The sequence below is a fragment of the Peromyscus eremicus genome, chromosome 5 (assembly GCF_949786415.1).
Source record: "Peromyscus eremicus chromosome 5, PerEre_H2_v1, whole genome shotgun sequence".
Lineage (NCBI taxonomy): Eukaryota > Metazoa > Chordata > Mammalia > Rodentia > Cricetidae > Peromyscus > Peromyscus eremicus.
The window spans coordinates 120,752,584-120,761,889 of NC_081420.1; the positions used below are offsets into that span (position 1 = coordinate 120,752,584).

The 9,306-nt window shown below is 38.0% G+C and overlaps 1 long non-coding RNA gene across 2 annotated transcripts; it reads right to left on the reverse strand.

Moving 5' to 3' along the window:
* Positions 1-1,433: 1,433 nt before the first annotated feature.
* LOC131910764 (uncharacterized) lies at positions 1,434-7,799 on the reverse strand. 2 transcript variants are annotated; one of them, XR_009379217.1, is made up of 4 exons: positions 7,691-7,799; positions 6,700-6,842; positions 6,322-6,447; positions 1,434-1,793 (listed from the first exon to the last, which is right to left on the reverse strand). It is a non-coding gene; the product is annotated as an uncharacterized LOC131910764 (long non-coding RNA). The 2 variants fall into 2 exon arrangements; XR_009379216.1 differs by lacking the exon at positions 6,322-6,447.
* Positions 7,800-9,306: the final 1,507 nt, after the last annotated feature.

A 9,306-nucleotide genomic window follows, 5' to 3' on the forward strand; every position in this document is an offset into this window, starting at 1 on the left:
AGCATAGTTCCATCAACTGAAAGTCAAATGTTCAAACACTCACTTGAGCCAACAAAAATACTTTAGTGTTAAAAAGTGACCAATAACTCCCCCAAAAAATGGTTAAGAATAAGAAATCCTTTTAGCACTGGACAACCAGTTGGTATGTTCTTCCCTGGGGAAGGACATTCCTCCCATTCCCAGCATTCCTCAGTCACCTATAGTTCTCTGAAAACATATATACAAGTAGAATTATATAGGCTGAACAGGTTATATTTAGGAATTTATATGTATATACATATACATATGTGTGTGCAATAACAGTTTTTTATAAAAGAGGCCATAAATTTGAAGGGCAGTGGGGAAGGGTCCATGGGAGATTTTGGAGAGAGAAAAGGGAAAGGAGAAATATAATAAATTATAATCTCAAAAAGAAAAAAGGAAATCTGTAGGCAGATCTTTTCTGTATCTTGGCAGCCACTCCCAAATAACCACACAGAGACAAATATTAATTGTAAGTGCTCAACCAATAGCTTAAGCTTGCCACTAACTAGCTCTTACAATGGAAATTAACCCATTTCTATTCATCTATGTGTTTCCCGAGGCTCCTTTACCTCATCTGTGAACTTCTATGTTGTTTCTTCTGTGTCTGGCTCACGACTCTTCTGACTCCACCCTTCTTCCGCCCAGCATTCTCTCTACCCCAAAAATCCTGCCTAGCTATTGGCCAATCAGCTTTTTGTTAACAATGAAAGCAACACATTTTCACAGTGTACAGAAGGATTATTCCACAGCAGAAATCCTCTTGTTTTAAAACATTTTTTTTGTAAAGACATATGCTACTTATTATTCTGACTTACTTTGAAAACTTCATTTTTCAGAACTGGGAAGAATTGAACACCCTTTTTCCGAGCCAGGTATGTTGGTGTGCATTAATGAAATGACAACCATTCCACTTTTAAATTGTAGTGATTTTGTTTCATATGCCAAAGAAGTGACAGGGCCTATGCCATTGTGAATATATGCCATTAACGTCAGTGACAAAAACAAACAGTCCTGATTTTGAAGGAAGAACTTTTTTCTTTTAAACTTTGGAAGTAGCAGTACATGATTTGGTCTTTTGTTTCTGTCAGTGAGTGTGCAGGAAGCAGACCATAACAACACAATGCTTAGAACACAGGTGACCTGGAGAATCGTTCTAATTCTGCTCTCCCGTGGTCGGACTGGGTAGCTCAGCCTCATTCTACTTGATTTACTCATTTATAAGCTGTTAGTACTACTTCCCTTCCAAACCTGTGATTCTATGATCCATTTCATACCCTTTGATACATGAAAACATTATTTTCTCTCATAATGTTCAAACCATCAGAGAGTTTGTGGCTTTTCCCAATCAATGCAAATACCAACCAACTCTTGTCTGCAATTATGCCTGTGAAGAACACTGAACTTGGTTAAATTCACTGTGTGGCTGAGATGCATAAAGTTCCAGATGCCCACAAGGTTACCATCAAAATCCAAAGTTTTTAAAGATTAAATGTGGACAAAACTATGAAGTATTGATGCATTTTCTGTGAGCAGGCAAGGTTATATCACCTGTTTGGTTTTTCAAATGACACAGTTGATTCTTCACTTTCTTCCTTTTTATCTCCCATAGTGACAATAGCCATTGTTTTGGGGGTGATCGCTGGCATCGTTGGAACTATCCTTCTCTTTTATTACTTAATCAGCCTAGTAACCAAGGTAAGAGTTCACTGTCCATCTTGTTTTAAGTACCAGTGTGAACAACTTTGGGCAGCATAGTCTTCTGAGTACAACTGGAACACAAAGAGAAGCAAAATTTTGTAAAGCTCTATCCTTTTTAACTGGACACCTAAAAACACAGAATCCTCAACTGAACCATTTTTTGCATTTGCCAAATTTAGGGTGACTCCTGCATATAGATCTATTTGAGCTAGTCAAATTTCTACTTGTGTTTAATTTGTGAATAAAATATTTATTTAAGACAATATGTCATACTTAGATACATTTAAAACTTCTACTTATTTCCTTTTTAAGATTGATATTGTAAGTGTGTGTGTGTGTGTGTGTGTGTGTGTGTGTGTGTGTGTGTGTGTGTGTTTGCATGAGTTTGGGTGTACCATGTCTATCCAATTGCCTCCAGCATCCAGAAATGATCAGATCCCCTGGAACTGGTTATAACCAGCCCAGTGTGGGTACTGGGAACCAAACCTGGGTCTTCTGTAAGATCAGTCACTGCTCCTAACCACTGAGCAGTCTCTCCAGACCCACTTCTACTTATTTCTATTCTAGCTGTTTCTGAAATAAATTATTCAAAATTCACCCCTGAATTTTCACCATGTGAATTTTTAATCATTAAAGCCATTTTTTAAAGACATATACAAGACTATACTTTCAGGAATTATTTCTATAATTTGTTAAATACATATTCAATAGTTTTCTAGGGTATATAGGTTTCTACCTAAGATATTTGAGACACAAACCTTGTACATTTGTGATACTGTCCCTGGATCTGTAGTGCTATGTCCTATATCCCAAGCACCAAGTCATATAAGATTGACAGCTGGGCATTTAGCATCTTCTATTTTTAATCTCTCCCTGATTGCTCCACCATAACCCTGATCTGTCTGTATCATACTGATAAAGTTAGAGTGGCGACCACACTATGGTAGCAGGGCCATCACACTACAAATGACAGGAAATCTACACCATCTCTTTGCTTGGATCTTCAGCCACTTTTATAGGCAGTTCCCACAATCAGTCAGTTCTATCACTAATTCTCATTATTCAGTGTAAATATGTCTTCCTAGTCAACACTTTGTCAGTCAAGGTTACACATTTCATTATTTATTAGTAGTTTGGCTGTATATTAATTTACAGGTGCTTGCTTGTTATCTGAGATATGCCAGATATGAAATGACCCCTTCATCTCAAGTCTATACACTGTAGAAAAGTCATCTTCTCAGAAAATATGTGAAAATGCAATTGTCTCTTAGCTAATGTTCAAACCCTGAAATGTTCAGTTGGCAAAATTCATAGAATATTCTCTCTTTATATATGGAAGAATATGGGTCTGGACAACATGACTCTGGAAACGTACTTTCTTCATTTTTATTCTTATTTCCACATTTGCTATTTGCAGAGAATATGGAAAAGTCACTCTATAGGAGAGTATGACTCCTGTTGAATTGAATACTATTTAGAAATTTGGATATAAATTTAAATCAGTGAGCTGGGCATGGTGGCCCACACCTTTAATCCCAACACTTGGGAGGCAGAGGCAGGTGGATCTCTGTAAGTGTGAGACCAGCTTGGTCTACAGAGGGAGTTCTAGTAGCACAGCCAGAGCTACACATAATGAGATCCTGTTGCAACAAAACAAAACAGAATTTAAATCAATGTCCATATGTATCTATGAGATAGAGACTTTTCCCAATAGAATTAGACTACATAACGTTCAACCAAAAGTAAAGGAGTTTAGAAAAAATGATTTTGTTTGAGGCACTTTTATTTGATTTAGAAAATGGTGGTGATAGTTTTTTGGGTTTTGTTCCTAGAAAAGTTCAGTTGACATACACCCTCCCAAGAGCGAAGACACAGACGTGCCTCTAAGTTCTATTGAACAGGTTAGTGGTGTTGTCTCTATACATTGTAGAAAAGTCATTTTCTGTGAAAATTAAATTCTCTCTTAGGTAATGTTCAAACCCTGAAATGTTCATTTGGTGTTTGGGGAAAGGAATGGATTAGTGAATTCCATCTTTCTGAATCATGGGGAAGCAAACTAACTGGATTCACCAATGCTAATTTTTTTTTAATGTGAGACTTGCTCATAGCTTAAAGAGAGTCTCTCCTAGGTAGAGGAGTTTTTTTTTTCTTTTTCTTTTCTTTTTTTAAAGTAAAACAAATTCTGTAAGTGAAAGAAAAAAAAAACCATTCTTTTGGTGTACTCCTTAGATCCCAACCAGCAAAGCAATACGTGTGGGAGACCCAACCATGGTTAGGATGTGATGCTCTAGCTGTAGAGGCAGCCAGCTTCCAAACCTACATCCCACCCCTTAGCTTACAACCTTGAGGAGTTACCCTTTTCTTCCGCCAGCACACAGAGTGGCAATTGTGGATTGGAGGGTAGCCTGGGCTATGGAGCAAGAGTCTACATGGAATGCATATGCCTGTGAGCTCACATCAGCACTTTAGACTCCTATCACTCTCTGGGGACCAGCCTCCAGCAGCAGCGCAGGGCTCAAAGGGAATCACGGAGTTGGCACTAACTATGACTTTTTTATCTGAGGGGATTAGAGAAAAAGACACTCACACATTCTCTTGATGGTTTCCTTCAGACCTTTTCTTTATTTTTCTTTCATATTCTAAATTCTTTATTTTCCTGGTGATTTCCTTCTCTCATCCTTGATGTTTTCCTTCTAACTCTATCTTTATTCTTCATATTTTTCTTCTAATTCTATCTAACTCTGGATGTTTTCCTTCTAACTCTTTCTAATTCTGAATGTTTTCCTTCTAACTCTGGATGTTTTCCTTCTAGCTCTATCTAACCCTGGATGTTTTCCTTCTAATTCTTTCTAAATCTATCTTTATTCTTTCCCTTACAGCTTATATACTCCAGCAAAATCTTTCAGGCAATATAAAAATTACTATATGGTTACATTCTATTTTCCAAGTGAATGGTTATAATGAATACAGGTAAAAACATGTTTTTCATCTCCCTTACATGATTAAAACAAAGTCATCCCAAGAACCTACATATTTTACATCTAAGAAACTTGTTGTAGATTAACAGAGTGTAAGCAAACAGGGCATTTTTTTCTACCCATTTCTTTTTCCTGGCAGGCTGTGTGTTGTGATTACAAAAAAAAGAATCAATCACTTTACTACTTATTTTGAAAGGTAATCTAATAAGGAATCTTAAAGGAATCACAAACCTAAATTTTTATACATGAAAAACAATCAGTAAGCTCTCCTTTTAATCTTTAGGGTACATACCCACTCATCAACAGTTTTTTTTTAATCAGGAGATTGAGGGCAGAAATGGGTATAAAGAAATAATCATCACCTTTGGTCATCAACCAATCCCACCAAGAAAGGTACATCAGCTAATGATAACTGGGCTTCTTTGTTCTTGTTTCCTGACCTTAAAGAGTTCCACATTCAACTATGTGCCTTTCTAAAACTTTAGATTGTCTTCTTGGGTTTTTCACCTCAAAGCTATTTAACAAAAACATCTTAGTCTAACTTTAAGTTATTTTCAAAGCTTTGTTTCAGCTATGATGCACTCCAAAACCTGTGAACATATCTCCCAAAATTAAGGTTTAAAGAATTTAAGCTATCTGGGCTACTGGGACTCAATTGTTTTTCTTAATCATTAACCAAAGCCACAGTCTATATGACTCCTCAATAGAAACTTACGTGTTCCAGCTGTATGACACTTTGTTTTTTGTATTTTTAATCATCAAAACTCTATTTAAACTAACAATATTATTATCAATTAGATAGTACAGCTTAGGAAGAAATCATCTTCATAATAATCCACAGGTAAAAAAAATGCCCAGTCTAGTGGGATGTTTCCATGAGATAAACACACTACATTACAGGCAGTTGGGATCTCTCCACACCCATTCACACCATGCCAGATACTAGAGAAAGACAGCAGCAGCAAAGGCACAGCAGAAATGTAAAGGCACAGCAGAAACAAAAGACACTCTGGAGTCTGTGATCTTGGGGCCTTTCCTATCTGAGATTCACCCTCAGGGATTTTCCTCCTGCTGGGCTGGCACCTGAACTTCAATTGCCACCTGCTGCTCCTCTGACATGGCCACCCCACCGGCAGACTCCGTTCCTAAATGACCTCCTTGCACCTCTGCAGCAAGTCTGGGCCCCTGCATTTACTTCTATACTCAGGTGCTAAGTTGGTACACACATGCAAGATTTCAGGGATGTTTTGTTCATCCCGAAGAATATTGCCCCAGGGTCATTGTTTGTTTAAAGGAAATTTATTACCAACCTTAAATGTGGGAAATAAGCCAAGTACAGTGCCACATGCCTTTAATCCCTCACTCTTGGAGGCAGACTCAAGTGAATCTCTGTTCAGTTCAAGGCCAGCCTAGTCTACATAGTGAATTCCAGGACAGCCAGATCTATGCAGAGAGACCTTGTCTCAAAGACAAAAACAAAAGTGGGAAATTTTTACATCTTAAAAACAAAGTGCAAGGTTTCCCTCTGTGAGAAAAATGTAAACTTTAACAACCCCTGGGGCAGGGAAAGAGGGGAGAGGTGGGAGGTGGTGGGGGAGGAGGGGCAAGGGGGCCTTCATACCAGTAAGAAAACAATTCAGAGTATCTGAGTGAGTGCTGAATGATCCCTCTACAGTCTGTCTGCACGCACAGTCTTGGTATCACTCCACTCATACAGTTCTCAGGAAATTGTGCCTGAAGCGTCAACCTAAGTAGTATGCATTGGGAGAGACATCAGTCGAGAACAGTGAGTTAGAATGCTAAAAATCAACTGAAGCTTTTCCCATAATTATTAACACTCATAACACGTGAACCAAATTTTAGGCTCATTGTTTTCCCATATCAGTGTAGATTAAATTTTTCGGGGTATAGTTGTGAGTGAAATGAATTAAGAGTTCAAACACATCCCACAAGAGATGTGAGAAAACACGAAAATCATTAAAAATGCTTTAGTACTTACTTTACGAATACTGTCCCAAACTGATGCTGAAGCTGAAGGCTTAAGAGGTCAGGATGCTCTGTGGTCTCCGTAGAAACCAGGAATCTTCAGGGATGAGCGAGGCAGAAAGTGCTTACCTTCCTTGTACTTGGTCATGATGTGGGCTTGGTGGGAAATTAGAGTAAGTAAATTTTAGTCAACTGCCCACGGTGGCTTCCTCACGTGACCCTACCAGCCTCACGTACTCTACTAGGCTCTGTTTCACTGGGCTTATTTGAGATACCGTCCTGTGGTATCAAACACAAGAAGATTGGGAAATGCTATCAGGACAAATGCTCTCACGTCCCTTTTGTATATTCTTGAGACACGACGTGACCTAAGTGCAACCTTCCAGTCAGGAAGGTAGGGCTGTGGGGTACACTGAGGGAGCTGGCTGAGTGCCGTTCCTCTAAGCAGTCAGAGGAGTGCAGCAACAAGCTTCTGTGCAGGTTCTTCATAAAGGACATTATTCCTAAGAAAGACCTCGCAGACTGGGAGCCTGCCTTCAATTTGACCATGTGTATGTAAATCAACTCACTTTGTTACTGTTGTGGCTCTAGGCCTTGCTGCTACCCACTTTCTGTGGTTTCTCATCTCTGGAGAAGGGAGGAGCAGAACTGTGTTTGTTTCTCACCTGGGATTTCTAAAATAGATCTTCAAAAGGAAAAACTTTGTGCCTTTCTTAAAACAAACAAACAAACCCTCCAATAGAGCTAAACAAAGGCTATTTTATAACAATCACCTTCAAAGACTACTCCAAGAATGTAGCATCCTGGCATTTACTGGATGCAACGATCTCACATTGTTTCAAATCTAACGGTGTCCTGTATGACTGTTTTGTATCCACCCCATCCTTCTACAGAGCACTGTTCAAGAAGAACCTGCCGATGTTTGAAAGACCTCAAAGACAACACAAGACTTCAGTCAATGGAAAAAGTAATACAAGAATCAGACATCTCAGTAAATTATGTACCTTCCTGAGCTGTACTGTTATAAGAGAAAATGTCACCATTTGAAGCTTCACGATGGGGGGCGGTGGGGGAGGGACACCTCTTTTCATTAGTAACTGAAGACCACCTGGGTGGGGGTGGGGGGACACCTCTTTTCGTTAGTAACTGAAGATCACGTGGGTGGGGGTGGGGGGACACCTCTTTCCATTAGTAACTGAAGATGAAGAACAAGTTTCCTTGTACACTTGATTTCGTGTTGGTAAAAAAATTTTGTAACTACTTGACTAGAAATTTTGCTCCAAAATTTCAATTGAGTTTATATGCTGTCCATTAAGACTGACTTATTCGACTGTGTTATATTTTGTTCATAATGTTATCATTGAAAGGCCTATACTATCTCCATGAAATCCAAGTTCCTTTATCATTCTAACTGCTGAATTCAGCTTCACTGTTTTAAATAAACTAAAAGGCCAGCAAGTCCTACCCCTGTCCTTCCTTGCCAGACAGGCAACACACAGTTTCATGTTAGTGGTGTGGGTGCTTTTCCCACACTAATAAGCTCACATTCAGAAATGCCACAAACATAAATGTATGCAAGGACACACATCTATTATTTGATGTGTAAGTCAACACAAAAGTTTTGGATATTTTGAACAGTGAGTTGATTTTGGATGATTCAAAGTAATTTGCCTGACAGTGATGGATTGACTCCTTCAGAGTGCACACTAATGTTGCAAAGAGATGTTTAAAGACCAGAGTACCCTAAGGATGAAAATAATCATGGACCCATCCTAGCAATAGAAATCAGAAAGTAACTACAGCAATATGTGTAAATATGAGGTGCAGGTGAAAACTTTAATGGGTAATCTGAGTTCCCAATAAACTTCTTGAATCCATCTAGTGAAAGCTTCCCTTATTAATAAAACTTTGGGAAATGAATTATCAAAAAGAACTTTCTAGATAGAAGTGACTAAGGAACTTTGTGACTAGACTTGACACTGTACTCCTTTATAGCAAAACTTAAAATAATCAATGTTTTTATTAAAGAGGACTTGAATTTGGGAGGGGTGGGGAGGTAGAGGTGGATCTGGGAGTGCCAGAGGGGGTAAGAGATAAATATGTTCAAAATACATTATGTGAAATTCTTGAAGAATTAATAAAAATACCTTTTAAAAATCAAAATAAAACAAGACCTGTGACTATCTATTTCCAAGTTGACAAGATTCCATATGGCTTTGCCTTGTTTTCTGATAACTAAATAAATAGCTACAGTACATACTTAGTCCTAGAAATTTAAATCTACTTTTAATAATTTTTTAAAGAATCTACTTACATGGTCAGAGATGCTTTATGCTTGTCACTTATTTAAAATAAAGAATAGAAATAAGAGAATATTTGTTGATATATATTTTAAGTAGATTTAAGAACATTATTCAGTTATTATAATTCAATGATGGCCCAAGTGCCAAGGTCATTTTAAATGTACTTATTTCAAACAATATAAAATGCTAGACTAAGAGAAGACCTGAGTCTAACCTTGTGTCTAAAGCAATTTACTGGTTAAAGACAGTAAGAGATTAGAGTAACGTTCTGTCTCAACAGAGCTCTGGAATGCAGAGGATAATTAAAGTACAGATTG